The 24099-nt window shown below is 36.5% G+C and overlaps 1 long non-coding RNA gene across 1 annotated transcript in view; it reads right to left on the reverse strand.

Moving 5' to 3' along the window:
* Positions 1-893: 893 nt before the first annotated feature.
* LOC105477637 (uncharacterized) overlaps positions 894-24099 on the reverse strand; it is a 165825-nt gene continuing 142619 nt past the window's right edge. Inside the window, exons 3-4 of the long non-coding RNA XR_984856.1 lie at positions 3619-3728; positions 894-1112 (exon numbers count right to left, since the gene is read on the reverse strand). This is a non-coding gene — a long non-coding RNA (uncharacterized lncRNA). The remainder of the gene's footprint in view (positions 1113-3618; positions 3729-24099) is intronic.

Raw genomic sequence — 24099 nt, forward strand, 5'->3', positions numbered from 1 at the left:
CAGAATACCCTTTTCTGATAGTTGTTCTTCCCTATATGGGGGGAAGGTATGCTAGACAGAAAGGTTGAGAAGAATGTGAAGAGACAGGCGTTGCTAAATTCTCTTCAGTTTATTATATCATTAGGTCATACTCTTTTCGTCAAATCACATTTCTCCACAACTATTGACTTCTTTCTTCAGACTTAGCATACAAATGCAAAATTTTCTCTGGATTTGGGACTGCATTTCTGAAGGCTCCCACATCATTAAAACTTTGTTAAATAAACACATTATGCATTTTTCTTGTTCACCTGTGTTTTGTTATAGTGGTGTCAGCTGTGACCCTTGCAATGGGTGAGAAAAAGACATTACGTTTTGCCACTACATAATAAGCAAACTAAATATTATCAGCTGGATTTTGTCACTATAATTCTATAAATGGACAAATGGTTATCAGCTAACCATGGTTATCTACTCAGATTTGGGAAAACTTATCTCTTCTAATTTCCACTATTGTGACAGGAGCAATTAATATTTAGATACTCTTTTATTGGTGGTGTTATATTGCAGGATATGAGGGGAAAATAAAGTTCAAATGTATTTATATGCTATACATAAAGGATGTTTTCATTAATTGTACATTCATATGTATTTATAAATAATAACTAATAATAGTAAATAATAATAGGGCATTGGGGGTTAGAAAAGAGTGTGATAACCGTGGAGCGATCTCCAAGTAATTTTTTCGTAAATAATATCACCTGAAGTAAGAGGAATGCTTTGTGTTAAAACCTGAAGCTCTGTGAATGTTTATTGATGATGACAGCATTTCTTATAATTTAGTAATTTGCTTTGTAAATTATGTGCTTTAAAGTATTCTATGAACCAAAAATATCAGCTGTGTATTGTATCACTATTTTTTAAAGTTTTTCCACTTGTTTTCCTTTGGGTTATCATTTTTCCAGGGGCAGAAACTATGACAAATTATCCAATTCCATAAAACCCAAGCTAGTCCACCATCCTCTATTCAGTCGAAGGCACAATTCAGCTATAAAGTGTTCTCATTGTATGTTTCATGTGGAGAAAGGAACCAATGTCATAAACGTGCTGCAGTTATTTTCTATTTCTTGTTTCTGCAGCAATAAAAGAAGAAAGAGAGTTAAACATTTATTTACTTGTCAAACTGGACAAAATTCTTCAAAAAGAAAAATTATGTACCACCTTAACCACTTTAGCAATTTGAACTTTCTAAGAGGAAAAATTTTAAATAAGATGCATTTCTTGTTAACTACTTTAATTTTTATTCAGTGGGTAACACTTTTCTTCCCCCTAGACATTTACCTCTCTCAAAATTAGGAGTTATTTTAAAACCACTTCACTGTGTTTTTTGAAACCTAGGTTCTCTAGGAGACTGTCTATTCTGTACTTAAAATATACAAATACTGTATATGGTTGGAGGTATTGAAATGAAGAGTATATGCTGTTTAAGTGCTTTTTAGTAAGTTCATGTTAAACCTTTAAGATGCCTTTACAATGAACATGTAAATGGATAATTCACTCGATAAGCCAGAAAAATAAAAGAATTATCTTTTGTTACATTTAGAAGGTATAACATGTTCATTTGAAACAATATCTACTAATCGCACATTATTTGGAGAATAATGTACTGATTTTATGGTTTTTTTGAGACGGAGGCTCGTTCTGTCGCCCAGGCTGGAATGCAGTGGCACGATCTCGGTTCACTGCAACCTCTGCCTCCCAGGTTCAAGCAATTCTCCTGCTTCAGCCTCCTGAGTAGCTGGGATTATAGGCGCGTGCCATCATGCTCAATTTTTTGTATTTTTAGTAGAGGTGGGGTTTCATCATGTTGGCCAGGCTGGTCTCGAACTCCTGACCTCAGATGATCCGCCTGCCTCGGCCTCCCAAAGTGCTGGGATTACAGGCATGAGCCACGGTGCCTGGCCTATGTACTGATTTTATAGGCAGAACAAAGAACAGGCACATTGTCTCCCTTTAAAGTATTTCATTTTATGATGTGGAGAATAACTACACAAAAAGAAAAAAGAACATTTGGACATGGGGTACAGTATCTTTCATAGCTAGCAATAGTGATGAGACTTTACAAAAAGGATTCTTCCACTTTAATGAGGCTCCTCGTGCATATAGGAGATATCCTTTTCTGTACAGAACTTGCATTTTCAGATATTTGAGCATTCTATAGAATGTGGACTACTGTTGTTATTAAATGTCTGGCTTTATTAATGAGATCATTTATTACTCGTTGCCTGTGCCACCTGCAAACCCATCTGTAACTAGGTTCAATATTGTTCTGATTAATTTTTCTTGACTATTTTCCTTTTCTTCTTTCTTTTTCCTGTTTAAACATGGAATGTCTGGAGCCATAGTTGTGGGAGTATCTGAATTCTAAATCAACATTTTCCAAAACATCATTTCCAAATTGACTTCAAGGTTGAATTGGCCATTGGCTGTTTTTTTGTTTTGTTTTGTGAATGTAGAATTTTAAATGCAAAACATCATGTGACAGTTTTCTTCTTTGAGGCCAAAAAAACCAAATCACTAAAATTTTCACAACAATAACGTCAATCTTCTATGTCAGGAGTAGGGAAACTATGGTCTGTGAGCCAAATCAAGATGATCAAGACCACAGCCTACTTCTGTTTTAATCTGTGATGTAGCAATATTTTTTGTATTTTATAGGGTTTTTTTTTTTTTTTTGAAAAATAAAGAAAAGAGAAGAATATGTAATGGAGACCTTATGGCCCACAGAACCTTAAATACTCACTATCTGGCTCCTTTAGAAAAGTCTGGTAGACACCTGCTGTACTATGAAAGTATTTATACATACAAGCATACAAAGTGTTCCTCCTGTAACTCTAATCTCCAGCTCTTACATTTTTGCCTTGGGCTTGCAATCTATTAGTTCTCTCTTGTTTTCTAGCCCTCCCTTTTGAGTTCTTATACATAATCACATTCTTCTACAGTATAAATTAAGAGGTCTCTAAAATGACATGTGCCATGGGCACAATAGAGGAGCATGTTGGTGCTTGTGTATGTAATCAAGTGAATTTAAATGAGATTAATACCTGCCCTTCATTTTTCACTTTTCTATATTTGTTAACCTAATGATCTTTGTGATTTATTTCATTCATTCTAACCTGCAAATATTAATAAACTCTGTGTACAGTAAATAAGATACAGCTCCTGCCCTTATGTGTTTACAGTTTGATGAAGAATACAGAAAGTTAAGTAGGCATTACAATACACTCTCGTAACTACTACATACTACTATACAACTCTGTAGGTCAGAGTAGGGAAACAAAATCAAACAGTGAGTATTATGGAAGGCATTTAGAAGAACTGCATTTTGCATTCAGCTGGCTATTAACATGCAAATTTCTAGCTTCATGGAGCTTTACATAGAAACATTGCAATTAGTATCCCAATATTTTCAAGAAAAATTAAATAACTTTCTAACAGTTGTAGCCTGTTACTGCTTAGAAAATGAAAAAGAAAAAAATATGATGGCAGAACATGTATTTTCATGACAGCAAATCTTTAGACCTTTTGAGAAATCCCTTTAACTAGAAAGCAATTGTTCCATTTTAAAGTAAAGCTCACTGGCAGTGTCATTTTGAACTTCAAAGTGATGTCAGTTTCATCTCTTAGGGAGCAAATGGTCAGTCATGCAGGTCTTGTCAGCAGTAACAAGACATTTCAAACTGGGGACCCTGGAAATCAAAAAGTGGAATTTTATTTTATTTTTTCAATAGGTACAACTTCATTAACTTTAAAATTAAAGGTAAACATTTGATCTCAGTTTGCTTACTCTAGCTGTCCAGTTCAGTAGCCATTAGTCACAGAGAGCTACTCGATGTAAATAAATTTAAGTTAAATTTAATTTAAAACTCAATTTCTTAATCACAGAAGCCATATTTCAAATGCTCGGTAGCTGGATGTGGCTAGTGGCTACTATATTGAACAATGAAGATAAAGGAAATTTCCAACATCACAGAAAGTTCTATTAGAAAGCACTGACTGTTCCATTGATCACAGGAAAGTCACATCTATTAAGTTCCCCAAATAGTAGTTGTTTGTCATATACCCATTCAGACAACTTCTTTTTATAATTGCACTTCAAAGAATAAATTTTTGAACTTGAGTCATTGCCTTAGCTAGATATAAACTCTTCCAGAGTTTTATTCTTCAAGTAAGATCTACACCTTGCAAAGGCCTTGTAACCCTATTTACTTTTCATTATGTATTCAGACTTTAAAGGTCTTTAGGAAGCTAATGTAAGTATAGAAAAGTGCATGTAGTTCAATAAATAATCTCAAAATGAACATTCTCATGTAACCCTCATAAAGTCAATAAATAGAACATCACTTATTATCATTTTACTTACTAATTTTTTAAAGAGATTTTATGTTCTTACCATTTTGTGTAATTAAATTAAAAGTTTCATAGAGTAAATTTGGGTTATTCATGAAATACTCAGTTTATAAATTATCAATTTTCACTTTTCTTATTTTTCTCTTTCACAATGCTGATAATTTTAGCCTATTTTTTTAATTACAGTAATTCACTCCTTCCCCTATCCATAGTTTGGTCATGTGGATAGAGTCAAGGAGGAAATAGTCAAAGGCCAAATAATCAAAATTGAAGTAACTATATGCTGTCGTTTGGTGGTTTCACTGTCACTTTTTATTGGCATCCAATATGCTGAAAATCTGAACCACACATCTACTAAATGATATGGCCATCCATATATTTTCTTTATTTCAATTCTACATCTTTGCTATTTAAGAATGCAAAATTTGATCAATATAACTTTCAATTTTGTCATAGTAAAACATATAAAAGCTATATTGTGTGTGATATTTAAAAAGTACATTTCATAGAGTTGACACCTATGACTTAAAGATTAAAATATCTCTCTCCACTTACTCAATTACATACGTGTTCTACAGTTATAGTTTTGGACTTAGCAAGTCCTCACTTAACAAGGTATTAAATATATGTCACATAGACGACCTCGTGCAAATTCATTTAGCTTTTTCATGCATCAGTTATGTGTTTTGTTTTGTGCCTTAGGAATTCCAAGCTTGTATGTACCTTGGGAAAATGAAATAATGAATCTTTTTTTTTATAGGAAAAGCAGAATACTTTTATTTCCTAAGAAATCCTATCTAAAATAAAATTTTACTCAGTAGTTTGAGGAGTAGGCCATCTTAATTATTAAGTGCTTAAAAGCAATGCTAGTATAATAATTTCAACTGAAAACTAATTCCAACTAATTTCCATAGGCATTCATCACAGTTTTACTTATTGCAGACAAAGGAACCTTCAATGAGGATTAATGGACTATTAGGATGAGCTCTGAGATATCTGAACTCTCTAAAATTGTATCCTAAGCTGTGGATGTGTATATATTTGAAATGCCCATACCTTTAGATTAATGTAGATTAATTTAATTATTTTTTGGATTTATCCTTTCTGTTCTATCCGTGCTACCACTGCCCTAATTTTCTCTATCTTTACACGAACTGGTCTATAGGATCATGGCTTGACCCACAAAAGGCTGTCTCTTATAAAGCCGTTACAGAGTTCCAGCAGCTGTTGAAAATAAAAGTGGAGATAAACAGAAGCATTTGCTTTGAGATTTTGTCAATTCTCTCCAGTGATTCAAGTCTGAATTTTTTCACAGGTGAACATGTTTCTCTCTTGTCTACTCCAACTGGCCAAACTCATGACTTGCCACTCTTCACTTTAAACTCAGAGTGTTCTTGTCTTTGGAATATTCTTTCTTATCCCTTTTTAGATAACTATTCATACTCTGTAATTTCACTAAGACATTCTCTTCTTGTTTCCAAAAATTCTTCACAGGCTGGATAGTTGTGTTAATATTTTGTTTGCCTCTCTAATACCTGGGCACATAACTATCATTATAATTACCACAGTATGTGTGTAGCTTTAATGTGTGTGTGTGTGCGTGTGTGTGCATGTGTGTGTGTGTGTGAGAGAGAGAGAGACAGAGGTTTCACTTGACAGTGAACTTCTTGAGAGTAGGACCTATGTTACTGATTTTTCCATCCCTAGTATCAAGCACAAGGTCTGAGACACCAAAGGTGCTCAATAAATTCATGGCAAGTGAATGAATAAATGACTGAAGGAAGCATTTTTAGATCTGCTCATTTATTTAAAAGAATTCATTTCAATTCAAACTTGTTTTCACATACATACACATTAAAGGCCTGATAGTTCTATTAACATAATTCGATTACCTTGTTAACTTACTTGACACACTTTTTCATGGTGCAAATGTGAAAATCATACAAATGTATCAGGCTGGACTTGGTCACATCAGTATTTGAAGAGCTCAGAAAGATCATCCTTTTACAATTGAGGAATCGGAGGATTAAATTCAGTAGGTAGGCAGGAAGAAGCATGACATGGCACCACCCAGGCTTAGTAGTTCTGTATTCCTTGGGCAAATCTGTTTAACATATTCTCAAATTTTACATCTTTAAGGTGAAATAATAATGACCAATTAATTTACAGAAAACCACTTTCACCATTTTGATTTTTTTTTGTAACCTAACTTCCTCCAATGTATCTTTCTGATGTTTGATAGAGGAAATGGGGAAGAAAAGGGAAGAAGGATAAAAGGAGGAGAAAATGAGAATGTAGACTACAAAAAATTTTTAAGATCTTAGTATTTATTTGAAAATGCAAAAGATCCTGGATAGGTAAACAGTCTTGACAGAATGACCAAACCTAGAGGCATCACACTACTTGACATCAAAATATTCCACAAAGTAAACAAGACAGCATGATACTGGCACAGAAACAGACACCTAGACCAATGGAACATGATAGAGAGCTCAAAAATAAATCCATGCATATACAGATAATTGATTTTTTATAAAGGTGCCAAGAACACATATTAGGAACAGGACAGTCTCTTTAACAAATGGTGCCGGGAAAATTGGATATCCACATGCAGACTGATGAAACTAGATCCCTACCTACCACCATATACAAAAATCAATTCTAAATGAATTAAGGACCTACATGAAAGACCTCAAACTATGAAACTAGAAGAAAACATAAGGGAAACACTTCATGAAATTGAACTTGGCAAGGATTTTAAAAATAAGACCTCAAAGCACAGGCAACAAAAAGCAAAAATTAAAAATGAGATTACATCAAATTAAAAAGATTCTGCACAGCCAAAGAAACAATCAACAGAATGGAGACAGAATCTACAAAATGGATGAAAGTATTTTCAAAGTATGCAATGACAAGGGGTTAAAATCCAGACTATATAAGGAACTCAAACAAATTAGTACCAAAAAATAATAATAACTTGATTAAAAATGGGCAAAAGACCAAAATAGGCAACTATCAAAACCAGACACACAAATAGCCAACAGATACATTTTAAAAAGCAAAATATCACTAATTATCAGGGAAATGCGAATCAAACCAGAGAAGATATCACCCCATACTTGTTAGAATGGTTATTATCAAAAGAACAAAAACATAACAAGTACTAGCAAGAATGTGGAGAAAAGGGAACTCTTATGCACTGTTGGTGAGAATGTAAATTAGTACAGCCATTATAGAAAGCAATATAAAGATTTTTAAGAAAAATAGAACTGTCATATGATCCAGCAATCTCAGTACTGGGTACATATTCAAAGGAAATGAAATCAGTATGTCAAAGAGATATCTGCACTTCATATTTATTGCAGCACTATTTACAATATCCAAGATATGGATCAATGTAAATGCCCATCTACAGATGAATGAATAAAGAAAATGTGATATATATATGTAGAGAGAGACAGATAGATATAGATATATCAGACACACACACACACACAATAGAATGCTACTCAGCCATAAAACAATGTGATCTCTCTCTCTCTGCTCCCTCTCTCTCTCTCTCTCTCTCTCTCTCTCTCTCTCTGTGTGTCACACACACATACACACACACACAATGGAATGCTATTCAGGCATAAAACAGAATGAAATTCTGTAATTTGCAACAACATGGATACACCTGGAGAACATTACGTTAAGTGAAATAAGTCAGGCACAGAAAGACAAATACTGCATGATCTCAGTCATATGTAGAATCCAAAAAAGTTTATTTCATAGAAATAGAGAGTAGAATACTGGTTACCAGAGGCTGAGGTGAGCAGATGGGAGGGAGGACCTGAAGAGGTTGGTCAACTGTACAAAATTAGGGTTGAACAAAAAGAGTAAGTGCTGATGTTTAATTACAGAGTAGGGTGACTATAGCAAATAGCAATGTAATGTATATTTCAAGGTAGTTAGAAGATTTTTAACGTTATCACCACAAAGAAATGATGAATGTTTAAAGTGATGGATTTGGTGACTATACTGATTTGGTCATTATACAATATATATATTCATTGAAACATCATACTATAGCCCAGAAACATGTTTAATAATTATTTGCCAATTATAAATAAAACACAATTTTTTCAAAAATTTGCAAAAATCATATTATATTTATAGTTTTCTATTCCCTGATTTTCACTTTTTAAGTGTGACATTTAGTTATTGCATAGTATTCCTTCACATGGATGCACCATATTTATTTAATAGCTTTTCCATTTTTGTTCAGCAAAGAAGTTTCTGCTTTCACACAACTACATGTCATGTGGCCTTCAGCATGAATTGTTTCCTGTATTGGGAATCATTTCTTAACTGCCAATTCCCCAGAATGAAAAGTTTCTGAGATACATCTCCAAGACTCTGTATCTATCTGTATTGGCTTCAACAATATATTGACTACCCTTTCACCAACATAGGAACAATTATTGCATTTTAGAATAGACATCTTTAATGACAATGGAAATGATATTACCCCTCTTTATACACTAGTTGGACCTTCTTCTTATACTCATGGGAGTTTTTGAGAACTTGAGCATATATTGTTTCCCTCTTGAAGGGGGTCCTGTCAACTGTGGTGGCATTTCTGACATCTGAGAGGGAAACAGCTGTAATTGAAACAATAAAGCTAGTGGCTGAGGCAGATGCTCTTTGGAAATGCCTCATCTTCTTTTAGAACTCGAGTTGTGACAAGCAGGTACAGCAGACAAGTTTATGTTTATATGTAAAGTGATATGTGATTATCTTTCCCATACACTCAAAGTCTTATTTATTTCGACTACATTATACAGATGCTGCTATCTGCAGGGTATAGAGAATATCCTAAGTAATATGTCAACCTCGACACCTCAATAGATAGAACTTATTTGCTCATCATGTTAACATATTGGGCCACATTTTTCCAGAGTGTGAATTACTCCCACACAGGAAATTTCCACCTGAGAAGCATCATTAACTCCTTCATGGTACCAGCAATCTGGTTATCAAATTGCCTCTTTACTGAACTAAAATTCTACATTCAGAAAGGTAAGGAAGAGGTCTGTATTCCTTCTCCTTATTTTTGTGTAGGACTATTTCAGTAAAGAATGGCTAAGGGTGTGAATTCTAAGGAAGGATTCCTGGATTCAAATCCTTTCTCCACAAAGTATATAACTCCTCTATTTTTCAGTTTCCTCAGAGGTAAATAATACCTACCACATAGGTTTGTTGTGAGAATTAAATAAATGTATACATATTAAGTACTTAGATAGAACTTTAATACTAAATGTAAGCACTCAATATGTGTTAGCCGTTATATTGTTATATGTCCTATTATTGTCACTATGATTTTAATAATCTTCAAGAAAAATTGCACGTCCTACTTCCATGTTGTTGAGACCTGAGTGTCCATGTAACACCTGGTACTCTCTGAGACAGTAAATAACTCTGGGAAAATACAGTTAGTGAACTAAAATTAAAGCCATTGTCCATTTAAAAAAATTATAAGTGAGTTGTACAGATAATCACAGTTCACATCATTGTTATTGTGTCCTTCAGTATGAACTCTCAGGAGCATAAAGATTTAGGTCTCCATGTCCTGAGGTAGTAAATTGTTTAGGAAGAAAATAGCTACATTGATAGGTTCTGGTTTGCTTATTGGCATTCGGTTTGTGGGTCCAACAGCAGCACAAAGATTTCGAAAATCTGTATTCAAGACCAGCTCTGCCTCTTAGTAGGATGACCTTGGACTGCTCAGTGTCTCTGTTTTTCAGATCTTTATCAATTTTTGTAGGACTTGGTAGTCTCTGAGATGTCTGTGAGAGCTAACATCTTACAATTAAGTCCGCAAGGACATTTTTCTTATGCTTTAAAGAATGAGTTCTCCTTTCAGTTCCTCAAGTAGACAAACCTTTATGGTATAATAAATTGACAGTAAAGTTATTCTGATTATACTTACCATTGCAGAAATAATCCAATGATGTGTTTCAGGTAAGGTATAAATTGTCTGGATAAGACCCCACACCCGACTAAGTTAGATTAAGTTTCTGATATAATAAGCTAATAAACAAAATTATATCAAAAGTGAGCTGGTCACACAGAGAATTGGCAGCTGCAGCCAGTACCTGAATAGCTTTGATTGGTCACCTGTTTCTAAAGGGATTACTCAGTAGGGCCGCTGTCTGAGCAAAGCAGTTCTCTCCAGCTTTGAGAAACTCACTTCTTTGTAGAGTCAAACTCTTTTAAATTTAGTGTGTCCCTTTCTGTGACTTTATAATGTTTGACACTACCTTAGTCAGTTTGGGCTGCCATAACAGAATACTAAAGACTGGGAGGCTTTAACAACACAATTTATTTTTCACAGTTTTGGCAGCTGAAAGCCCAAGATCAAGGGGCTATCTTGGTCATGTTCTTGGTAAAGATCCCTTTCCTGTTTACAGAGTGTATCTTCGTATGGTAGAGACAGGGAAAGGGGCAAGCTTTGTGTGTCTCTCCTTTAAAGGGTACTAATTCCATCATGAGGGCTCTACCCACATGACCTAATTACCTGCCAAAGGTGGTGGGAGTCTTATTACATCAGGGGTTAGTTTTTTAACATATGAATGTGGGAGGTACACGAACACTCAGTCCATTGCAGGTACTTCATGGTTCTTGAAATGAACACAGTGTCAACAGGTCATATTTTCATCCAGGAGGAAAAGGCCAAACTGTTGCCCAGATGTCGCTGGTAAACAGTGCTTCCAGATTTGTAGTGTCCTGGTATGCCTATGTTTACCTTGAGAACCAAGACATGCTGATCTAATGGCAGACCCTTGCATCTCCCCATTCACCACTGCTTATGAGGAAATACTAAAAACTGTTTTATTTGTATCTGTACCTCTTGTTCAAGATAAAGCAGTATTTTGGTGGTCCATTGACACATTGATTATAGTGGAGCCATGTTTGACTCAGAAATTAGGATTTAAAGTCAGTAGTTACGGTGAAAACCATGTCTAGTAAAATTGCCCTTAGAAATCCATTAAGCTGGACATAAAGTGCATTGTAAATAGATTTGTGTATACAATCTTATGCACTAAAATAGTATTTAAAAATAGTACAGTAGGCCAGGTGCGGTGGCTCATGCCTGTAATCCCAGAACTTTGGGAGGCCAAGGAGGGAGGATCACCTGAGGTCAGGAGTTTGAGCCAGCCTGGCCAACAAGGTGAAACCCATCGCCACTAAAAGTACAAAATTAGCTGGGTGTGGTGGTGCATGCCTGTGATTCTAGCTATTTGGGAGGCTGAGGCAGGAGAATCATTTGAACCTGGGAGGCGGAGGCTGTCCAGTATGGGCAACAAGAGTGAAACTCTGTCTCAAAAAATAAATAAAAAAAATAAAAAAAAATAAAGATACTACATTAGTGCCCTCATATTCTTGGCGGGATACATTCCGAGACCCCAAATGGATGCCTGAAACCATACATTTTACCAGACTGTACATATACTGTACCATGCTTTTTTTTTTTTACCATGCATGCATACCTTACGATGAATTTCCAAATTAGGCACAGTGAGAGATTAACAACCACAATAATAAAGTAGAAAAATTAGAACAATCTACTGTAATACAAGTTATGTGAATGTGGTCTCTCTCTCTTTCTCTCTTTCTCAAAATATCTTAATATTTTTGGACTGCAGTTGACCACAGGTAAGTGATGCCATGAAAAAGCAAAACCACAATAAGAATGGACTACTGTATTTCTAAACTAGACTTAACACACTGCAAGATGCTCACACTGACAGAGTCTCCCAGAAACATACCCACTGTAGGCGCGGCTACTTCATGTCCCCCTGTTCACTGTTCATGACCCTTTGGGTTATATTCATTTCAGGAAAGGGAAGACAGAGTCACTCAAGACACTAATATTGTTTCTCTTCTTCTCTTTTTGATTCCCCAGATGTCTATATTTGGAATATTATAAGCTAAATGCACAGTAATATGACTCCTCTATAACTAAGGTTAGCAATATATCCATTGAGGGAAGAGATGAACTAAAAGACTTCTAAATGATAGGCTGCTGCAGGGAATCAGTTTAAATTACCTTTTCACGACTCAAAGAACATTTATTAAATATCCATGTTATGGATTGAATGTTTGTGTCTCTCCCCACCGTTCATATAGTGGGAGCCCTAAACCCTAATGTGATGGGACTTAGAGGTGAGGCCTGAAGGGAATAATTAGGTTTAGATGAGGTAATGAGAGAGGTGTCTTCATAATGAGATTTGTGTCCTTACTAGAAGAGGAGGAGCTTGCTTTCTCTCTTCATGAGCACACCCTAGAAAAGTCATGTGAGGACACAGCCACCGCCAGAGGTAGCCATCTGCAAGCCAGGAAGCAGACACTCACCAGACACACAAGCTGCTGCCACCTTCATCTTGGACTTCAGAGCTTCCAGAACTGTGAGAAATAAATGTCTGTTGTTTAAGCTGCCCATAGTATTTTGTTATAGCAGCCTGAGCTGACTAAAATAACCTACTATCTGTTTGATCTAGATTTTTTAATCCAGGAAAAAAAATACCTTGCCTGTCTACATGCAAATGTAAATGGGATGCATAGTAGAGGTGGCATTAGAAATCAGTGAATAAAAAATAGATGGGTAAATAAATAACCTGGAGTCCTTTGCTATGCATGTAGAACATATAAATAATTCTGTACATTTCAAGTACACAAAAATCAGTTCCATGTAGGTTAATACCTAATTATATAAAGCAAACATTAATTTCTAAAAAATAAAATATGTAACTTTTTATACACTCAGAATGGAGAATGGGTTTTTAAATGAAAAATAAAATTACAGAACCTGAATAAAAGAGTTGATAAATTGGTCTACATTAACATTTTAAAATGTCATGTTCTACTGAGACCCTGTCTCTACCAAAAATTTAAAAGTTAGCCAGGAATCGTAGAACACATCTGTAGTCCTGGCTACTCAAAAGACTGAAAAGGGAAGGATTGCTTGAGCCAAGGCGTTTGAGGCTGCAGTGAGCTATGATCACATCACTGCACTCTGCCTGGGTGACAGAGAGAGTCTATCTCTAAAACAAACAAACAAATAAATAAATAAAAGTCCTGGTCAACCAAAAATACTATAAACAAAGGTAGTAAAGTTACTGACTGGGGGTAGATATTTGTGACATATATAAACAACCTAGGATCAGTATTTCAAATTTATAAAGAATTCCTACAAATTAACAGAGAAAATGACAATAACTAATAGAAACATAGACAAAAAATTCAAGCAGGCAATTTCCAGAAGAGAGCAGATTGGATTGACCAATCAAGAAGTTAACAAGATGCTCAACATTTCTAGAAATTGTTGAAATTTATGTAAAAACATTGAGATAATGTTTCACACCTATCAGACTGCTAAAACATTTTAAATTCTTAAAATAACATGTGTTGGCAAATATGCTTAGAAAGGGAAATTCTTAGACCCTATTGTCTGAATAGATTGCTAAAACCAATTTGCAGAGCAATTTTGTAGTATCTAGTAAATAAAAATATGCATATTTTCAACCTAGCCATTCTATTAACTATGATTCAAGAAAAACTCACTGGTATGTGAGCAAGGAAATACAAATAGACTTAATTATGGCGTTATTTGTATTAAAAATAATATACAAATATGCTTGTTAGAAGGTCTTTCTTTTACTTGTTCTTTCATATACTTATTTATTTGATTTACATAGTCTGCATACTTAATCACTTTAAGACCTCTAATATTATGTCTATTAAGTAGAACCAACAGTTTTCTCCTATTACCACAGAAAAATATCACTTTACACCAACCCAGTACCTTATAAAACCAGTAGGCAGGCTGCAGGGGGTGGCAGTAGAGGAACAGCCTCTAGTTGATGGCTAGGTGTCAGCGGTCACTGCAGGAGAGAAATAAAAGGGCACTTTCAAGCTGGTACAATGGCTCACACCTGTAATCTCAGCTAGTCAGGAGGCTGAGGCAGGAGGATCACTTGAGCTCCGGAGTTTGAAACCAGTCTGGGCAACCTAGTGAGACCTAATCTCTACTTAAAAAAAAAAAAAAAAAAAAAAAATTAGCCAGGCGTAGTGTCACCTGTATTCCCAGCTACCTGGGAGGCTGAAGTGGGAAAAGCACTTGAGCCTGGGAGTTTGAAGCTCCAGTGAGCCGTGATAGTATCCCTGCACTCCAGCCTGGATGACACAGTGAGACCCTGTCTCCCTGCCCCTAAAAATAAAGGAAAGAAATGGGAAAAAGAAAAGGGCACTTTCAGATAGGAAAGACTTGATTGGCTTTGTGGCATACTCACACAACAGAGCCCAAGAACACAGCTGAAGCAAATTATTTGGAACTACGTGTATCAATTTGGCTAAGTCTCAGATGCAACGTTAAGAGGAAATAAAGCATGTGGCATATCAAATAGAGTAACATTTATTGGGTCCTTATTCTGTGCTGAGCATAATGTAAATGTGGTGTATATATAAAGCTTAAAGAAACAGGCAAAATGTTGTTTTATATCCTTCAGAGAGAAATCATTTTGTAAAAGAATGAAACTATGCATAAGAATGATACACACAAAATTTAGGAGAGTAGGCCCTCAGGAAGGGAAGTTCAGTGGGGGAGAAATGTGATTGATTGTACAGTTCACAGAAAGCTTCAGCTCTATCTGTGAAGATCAAGTTCTTTAAGAAAAATTTGAAGCAAATATGGCAAACTGAAGCTATGTGGTGGGTATATGAATATACATTACTTTTTTCCCTAGATAACTTTTGGTATATTTGGAATATTCCAAATGGTTAGAAAATTTAAATTTGCCATTGCAGTTATTTTTGCAATGTATTAACTTAGCAGTTCTGTGCAATGTATAGCAACAACAGGATAGATATCCTATATTTAATATCTCCAATTACAACAACAGGTTATTGTAAAGTTTCACCTGGAATTCATTTCCATAAACTGTGCAGGAGCCACATAGCTAGGTTCGTGACTTTTATATTGATCAACCTTGCTTTGAATGTAATGCTAGAGGAAACACAATCAGAAAGGCTAAGTAAACTGAGAGGACTCAGATCATTTGTGGATTCACTGCATAGTTGCATTTTATATGTTTACAAGAAAAATAAAAACACTTAAGCTACACAATAGAAGTATTAAGAAATATGCTTAAACCTTCCCGTTCAATAAAAAGTTCTTTAAACAAACTTCATCAAGTTGCACACAGATTATAAAACCAATAAAGCTGAAGATACTGTCTTTATTTTCTTGAGTTTATTTAGGACAATTCAAACTCCTGGATACGATTTTCAAGTTTAAATGGATATAAGAAGAATCAATGAAGCATATGACAAGAAATTTAATACATATCTTTTTAGGATTTCTGTTAATTAATTTTCTGCAATTCCATTTAGTTATCATTTTAATACTTAGAATGGGACACAAAGATTTTTTTCAAATGAGAAAACTTTCAGCTTTTATCAAATATTTTTTCATCCAAACAACAGTACCTGCTCTGTGCCAGGCATAGTTCTAAGTGCTGAGGAAGAACAGTGAACAAAACAGACAAGAAAACTCTGCCCTCAAAGAATTTATAATCTAAAGGAAAGAGGAGGAGCTCACTTTCTTTTAATTTAGTCTCCATGTCCTTGGGAAAATGACCAAAAGGTAATTGGGAGTCTTTGTAGCTTTGGGAAGAAAGGGAAGAGCCATTGAATGGGCTCTCTTTATAATCTTAATGTAAGTCAAGAATTACAGAATGAAAACACAAACTGGCTTTTCCTGTTATACAAATGAAGATGTTTGTGCTAAGTTTTTGCGTAATGACAGCCCCAAATGTTTGAAATGTAGGAGAAAAATAAAAAAGGTCGAGGCAGCTTTTCAGCTCTACTAAGACTGCCTGTTTAACTCTTTCTCCTTGCCAAGTCTACTGAGCTTATGACTTGATTGACAGGTTCTCTTTTCCTCTTCTAAAAGGAATTCGAAGAAAATGTAAAGCACTCTTTTATTAAACTGACTCTTTAAGTTTTCATTAAGACCTTCTGTATCGAGCATTGTCCCAGGGTCTGTGTGTTCGCAAAGCACAGCCCCTGCCCTAGGAAGGCTAGGGCTATCGGAGTTGACTGCCAATGCTAATTGTCACGCAGTGGGATAGGTGCTCTTACAGTGGTATAGACACAGTTCTGAGTAAGTGAGTCCTTTCTACCTGGGGTAGGTGAAGCTTTCTAGTGGAAGATATTTTTGTATTGGGCCTTCAAAATGAGTAGGAGGTGGCCAGATAATGAAATATGAGGTGACCAGTTCAAACAACCTGATGATTCCTATTAATCACCTAATGTATTCATTGCCACCATGTGCTATAACTTCTGCGTACCATTCATTCAGTTGTTCATTTGTTTATCCATTAATTTATACCATTAAGCTTCAAATATCTATTACATAGTCGGCCATTTGCTAGGTATGGCATAAATGAGGAACCAAACTGATGACATGTTTACCTTCCTTTTGGATGTCAGCACCAACGGCTAGAATTAAAGTCTACATAAATATTCCAGTCCAAGCTTTTTAAATTACAAAATATTTGAGTTATTATATTTAAATAAAAAATGATTTGGCTTTGAACTAAAGTACTTATCATATTCTAAAGTGAACAAGAACAGTTGGAGGTTAGATGATGTATTGGATCATAGGACAGAAACTGATCAGAAAAACAAATAAAACAGAATTCTTTTGGTGCTTGATTTATCTACTTGCTCCCATGCTATCTAAATAATTAAATTAACAACAATTTGGGGGATATACAGGACACTTTTAGATATATTATCTTGTTTGGTGCTGACAGCATCCTGTGAAGTATGTAGAGTTTGTGTCTTTTCCAAAAACACGGGTAGAGTAGGTGACAGAACTCCACCTAGAGTCTAGCTTTCTTTCTACCATGCTTTAATGTACCTTAAGAAAGCTCTGTAATTCCTGGATGCCTCTCAAACTCTATTTTTTCTTATGATATATATTTTTATTACTTTTAAAATAACTTTTTCTTACTTAGCTTCCTTTAACTGACAGACAGGATTTTCCTTTTTCTCCAGTAAAATAAGTAAAACAGTGAGGTAGTGTAGCTACCAATATAAAAATGTTTATGCTTCCCAATATGGTCAATTTTGGCAACTCTGAATGCAGCCATTTTTTCCTAGAAACATAACTTCAATAAATTATGTTTAGTTGCAAATACAAAATTATATTTTCTTTATTAGGGCAAAAATATACTTGTTTGATATTTAAGAAAGTAAATACTGTAACAAAAGAAATAACTGAGCATAAACTCAGACCTAATTGTAACTCCTGCAATCTCCTTGTCAGAACAACCATAAATTACAGAGAAGGGAGAGCAAAGATGCTAATCTTGTCAACATAAAAATGCCACAGATCTAAAAAACAATGATAGTAGCATATATCAGTATTTCAAGCAAAGCCTCTTGACTCTCTTACCAGCATAATCCAAGGATTGCCAGTGAGTTAATGTTAGATCTTTACCCTAAAGACAGCATCACACAAAGCACTTGTTTTCTTGTGATTGAAGAACAGTCAACTTATTGCAACTCACTTTTGTTGAGCATCTACTATATAAACCCACCAAACAAACAAACAGTATCACATCCATAAATCTCAGAGTTCTATGCAACCACCGTAGGGTATCGGTGTTTCCAATTTTGGGGGCAGTTGTCAGCAATCAACCCCCAACATACCAATTTTCAACATACCACTGAGGCAGCAAGTCATTAGAAGCAAAAGAACTTAGATCAAAATAGATTATTAAAGGGCTTTGGAACTATTCATTTATTTATTTATTTTGAGACAGAGTCTCACTCTGTCGCCCAGGCTGGAGTGCAATGGTGCGATTTCAGCTCACTGCAACATCTGCCTCCTGGGTTCCAATGATTCTCCTGCCTCAGCCTCCCGAGTAGCTTGGATTGCAGGCAACCACCACCACACCCAGCTAATTTTTGCAGTTTTAGTAAAGATGGGTTTTCACCATATTGGCCAGGCTGGTCTTGAACTCCTGACCTCAGATGATCTGCGTGCCTCGGCCTCCCAAAGTGCTGGGATTACAAGCACGAGCCACTGCACTCAGCTGGAGATATTTTTAAAATTGATATATATTTGATATCTATTGAGATGCATAGGTCTTAGATATGTAGTTTATTCAATTTTGACAGATGCCAAAACACATGTAACCCACACCCCTATTGAGACACAGAACATCTCCATCCTCACAGAAAATTTCTTATGTCCCCTCACAGTCAATCCTACCCACCACAAGAGGACTCAGTTGTGGATCTGCTCTCTGTAACTATAGTTTTACTTTATTTTACTCTATTTATTTACTTTATTTAACTAGGATTTTACTTTATTTTATTTTTAATATCATAAATTTATAAGTAAACAACCTTCAATGCCTAGCCTCTTAGCATAGTGCTTTTCAGACTTCTCTGTGTCATTGCATGTGTAGATTCTTTTATTGCTGAGTTGTATTTCATTGTATAAATATCCGACAGTTTATCTACTCTCCTTTTGATGACCTGAGCTGTTTTCCTCTTGCATCAATTTTAGTCTGAAAATTTGTCTGCGAAATCTGCCATCCTTACATTCCCAGTTATGGTAGGCCAGCTAATGACAGTTCTTTGGGGCACCTCATTTTCCCACATTCCTTTTCGTAGAGCTGTTTACTTTCCTATGACCTATTCTCTGACACTCCCCATCCTCTCCATGGTATCCTCTTAATTGACCCTTCCTGAGAACTCACTCCCCGACTCAAAGCCCTGCTTTGTACTGACCAAATACTGGGTTTCCCTGGAGAACTATTTTTCCTTTGTAGCCCTTGCAATTGGGTATTTACTGTTCATTACACTACACTTGACATTCTTAGGGTTGGATGGTACAATTGGCATCTTCTTAACTCTTCAATGTCCCCTTTAGACTCATGCTAGATTATTTTCAGCCCTTATTTGTCACCTTATTTCCAAACACAATGGGACATCCTAACTTAGTTGTCAGCCAGCAACAGACGACTTCTGGGGCTTTCATTTTTTTTTTTTTTTTCCTGAAGTGTAAAATCTGTCTTCCTCTTTATTCAAAGGCCTGCCATCTTCTTTATAAACTCATGGTGCTTTCCTGTACAGGCTTCTCAGTTCCTTGACTAACATAAGTGTTACCTTCTCTTTATTTTTAATACCCACTCACACCTCACTGCTATGATCGAACCATCAAGTAGAACAATCTCTAAGCCATGAATTCAGACAACTCACCATCTGTCCACAGCGTTTTATTCTTCCAACTGTCTTTTGGTAGCTCCCCATAGCATACACAATCTCCCAAAGCTATCCAGCCCTTGACCACTGTGGCTTCTCTCTATTGCTCCCCTTCTGTTTTTTCTCTCTCCCTACCCAGCGTTCTCTCCAGGGCTCATCATTACCTTTGCCTATTCCTTTAGCCTCATTGGGATTCTGTTAAACTCAATTGGGTAAACCCTGGGCGGGGTCTAGTTTCCAGCTTTCTCTGGACCTTGCTCTGGAACCCTGAATGCTGCTGGAGAATATGATACAGCTGTGAAGATGATATTAGTAGTATTTTATCAGCTTCAGTGCAACTGACTTCTCACTACTGCCCTGCAAACTCTAGGTGCCTTCTTAGTTATTTGTTCCATTCTCTACAGTGGCTAATTAAAGCTCTCTCAAGTCTTCTCAGTTTTATCACCTATAAAAGGAGAATAATAAAGTACCTATTTCATGGAATTATTTGAGGCTATAATTAAGTAACTCAGATAAAGCTTCTAGAACAACATTACAAGATAGTATGGAACAACATTACAAGCATATATACTTCCTAATGACTTGATGCATTTACTTTATCATCAAATTTCAGTTCCTATGTCTTACCTATTTACCATCACAAGTGTCTTCACCTCTCATTTCACAACTAAATAGAAAGCAAAGCCTTCAAATTCTGACACCAACTTTGTAAATGTAGCCACAGGACCATGAATCTATACTTTTTTTTTTTTTTAAATAAAGGAAGTTTTGTCTCCTCTTTGACATAGCATTAGAACTTGGGTTTTGTTTGTTTGTTTGTTTGTTTGTTTTTTAAGAAATGCTGTTTATTCCCACTTCCTCAGAGGGAGGCCTATTCTGTTTTTCATGTTTTTTTCAACTTCATTTTCAACTTCTTTTTCAATCCTGACTGCATTTATCAGCATTTAAACACATTTAGGTCTATTCTGTTTTAACTAAGCAACCAACTCACCAGCAGAGTTGCCCTGACATCGTAGCCCCTCCCACCAAATGATATTCTCTAATTTCCTTTCATTGTCACCTGCATTTTCCCACTTCCTTAGCAAATCTAGGCATTGAAATTTGACTTTGTCTCTCTTTACCTCACTGAAATCTGTCTCACCAAGTAATTGTGTCTAAATCCTATTGCCATTTTCACTTTTTGTCTTAAAACTTTCAAAAGCCCTTGCATAGATGAGTCCTCTCCTCTTTATGAAGTACTTTTATTCCCCCATGAATTCCACAAAAAACACATTGCCCTATCCTTCTCCTACATCTCTGTCTATTTATCTTCTGTCTTCATTATGGGTACCTATTGCTTTGCTAAACATCAATGTTCCTATGTCATCTGTCCAGTAATTTCTTCCATTTTCAGGTTACATACACTCCTTCTGCTGTGTTGCTTTCAGTAACCATGTATGTGTTCATTATCACCATGTCTACATATGCAAACTGCATTTTCCATCTGCCCTAAACTTACATTTTCCAAACACAATGGGACATCCTCACTTAGTGTTCCCATGAGAACTTCGAAATTGTCATATGCAAAACTGAATTTATGACCTCTCACTAAAACATGCTTTTAATCACATGTTCATCATTGGCACTAGTATACACTATTTAAAACAGTTTAACCAATTCAGCACTTTTGTTTGACAAGGGGTATGCCAAATATTGTAGTTTAGGTGACTTTGTTTTAGGGGAGCTAATAGTTTAGCTCCCTTAAAACAGTTTTTTCAAGCCAAACCTGGCCATTATTGTGGAATATTTCTTCTCCCTCTCTACACTTATTCACATCCTCCCAAATTCCATTGCCCCCCACATCATGTCTTCTTAATTCTTTCTTTGAAATCTCTCCAATCAGTCAGTTTCTTCAATCGCTATTCTTGTTGCTATCCTTTTCAAAATCTTTGTCCTTCTTTCCAGGATCCTCACACAGAGTAGTGTCATTACAGACTCCAACTCAGCACCTTGGGCAAAGAGAAATAATGGAGAGAGAAATTCTGGTTGGAGGACCTTAGAGTATTTATCAACCATATGTTAAGTCTTAGGCATAAAATAAATCTTTTGAAATACCAGAACAGAAATATAATTGAACAATAAAGTAGTGCATTATTTCACTGTCACATTGCTATAAAGAACTACCTGAGACTGGGTAACTTATAAATAAAAGAGGTTTAATTGGCCCATGGTTCCCCAGCCTGTACAGGAAGCATGGCTGGGGGAAGCCTCAGGAAATTTACAATCATGGTGGAAGGTGAAGGAAAAGCCAGTGCAACTTCATATGGTGGAACAGGAGAAAGAGAGAGTGAAGGGGAAGTGCTACATACTTTTAAACAACCAGATCTCATGATAGCTTACTCAAGAGACAGCACTAAGGGGATGATGCTAAATTATTAGCGACTACCCCCATAATCCAATCACCTCCCATCAGGCCCCACCTCCAACACTCAGGATCACAATTCAACATGAGACTTGAATGAGGACACAGAGCCAAACTGTATCATTCCATCCCTCGCCCCTCCCAAATCGCATGCCCTTCTCATGTTTCAAAACACAATCATGCCTTCCCAATAGTCTCCCAAAGTCTTAACTCATTCCAGCATTAACTGAAAAGTCCAAGTCCAAAGTCTCATCTGAGACAAGACAAGTCCCTTCTGCCTATAAGCCTGTAAAATAAAGCAAACAAGCTAGTTACTTCCAACATATGAGTAATGTACAGGGATTAGGTTAATAGACCCATTCCAAGAGAGAGAAATCTGCCAAAACCAAGGATCTATAGGCCCCATGCAAGTCCCAAAACTAGCAGGGTAGCCATTAAATCTTAAAGTTCCAAAATAATCTTCTTTGACTCCATGCTTCACATCCTGGCCACACTGATGCAAGGGGCGTGCTTCCAAGGCACTGGGCTGCTCTGCTCTTGTAGCCCTGCAGGGTATAGCCCCTACAGCTGCTTTCATAGGCTGGTATGGAGTGCAGCTTTTCCAGCCACACAGTGCAAGTTGCTGGTGGATCTACCATTGTGGGGTGTGGAGGATAGTGGCCCTTTTTTCACAGCTCCACTAGGAGGTGACCCAGTGGGGACTCTATGTGGCAGCTTCAACCCCACATTTTCCCTCCACACTGCCCTAGTAGAGGTTCTCCATGAAGGCTCCACCTGTGAAGCAGACTTCTCCCTAGACATGCAGGCAGTCCCATACATCCTCTGAAATCTAGGTGGAGGCTTTCAAGCCTCAACTCTTGCCTTTTTTGGACCCACAGGCCCAGCACCATGTGGAAGCCACCAAGGCTTAGGCTTGTACCTGCCAAAGAAATGGGCCGAACTGTACTTTTGTGTCTTTTAGCTACAGCTCAAGCTTGAGTGACTGGGATGCAGGGTGCCATGTCCCAAGGCTGCACAGAGCAGCAGGTCTCTAGGCCTAACCCACAAAACGACCTTTCCCTCTTAGATCTCTGATGTCTTGGGAGGGGCTGCTGCTTAGGTCTGAAATACCTTAGAGGCATTTTTTCCCATAGTCTTGGCTACTGACATTCGGCTCCTCTTTACTTATGCAAATTTCTGCAGCTGCATGAATTTCTCCCCAGAAAATGGAATTTTTTTTTTTCTACCACATGGTCAGCCTGCAAATTTTTCTAACTTTTATGCAGTGCTTCCCTTTTAAACGTAAGTTCCAGTTTCAGGTAACCTTTTCATTCATTCATATGAGCATATGCTGTTAGAAGCAGCAAGGTCACATCTTTAATGTTTTGCTGCTTAGACATTTCTTCCACCAGATACCCCAGATCATCTCAAGTTCAAAGTTCCACAGGTCTCTATGGCAGGGGAAAAATGCTGCCAGTCTCTTTGCTAAAGCATAGCAAGAGTGGCCTTTACTCCAGTTCCCAATAAGTTCCTCATCTCCATCTGAAACCACCTCATCTTGAACTTCATTGTCCACATCACTATCTGCATTTTGGTCAAAACCACTTAACAAGTCTCTAGGAAGTTCCAGACCTTGGCTCTCATCTTCCTGTCTTCTTCTGAGCCCTCCAAACTGTTCCAACCTCTGCCCATTACCCAGTTCCAAAGTTGCTTTCACATTTTCAGATATTTTTGTAGCAGTGCCCCACTTCTCTAGTACTAATTTTCTGTATTATTTCATTTTCACTTTTTTATAAAAAACTACTTAAAACTGGGTGACTTATAAATAAAAGAGATTTAATTAGCTCATGGTTCTGCAGGCTGTACAGGAAGCATGGCTGGGGGAAGCTTCAGGTAACTTACAGTCATGCTGAAAGGTGAAGAGGAAGCTGGCACATTTTCACATGGTCAAGCAGAAGGAGGAGAGAGAGAATGAAGGGGGAAATGCTACTCACTTTTAAACCACC

The sequence above is a fragment of the Macaca nemestrina genome, chromosome 2 (assembly GCF_043159975.1).
Source record: "Macaca nemestrina isolate mMacNem1 chromosome 2, mMacNem.hap1, whole genome shotgun sequence".
NCBI lineage: Eukaryota > Metazoa > Chordata > Mammalia > Primates > Cercopithecidae > Macaca > Macaca nemestrina.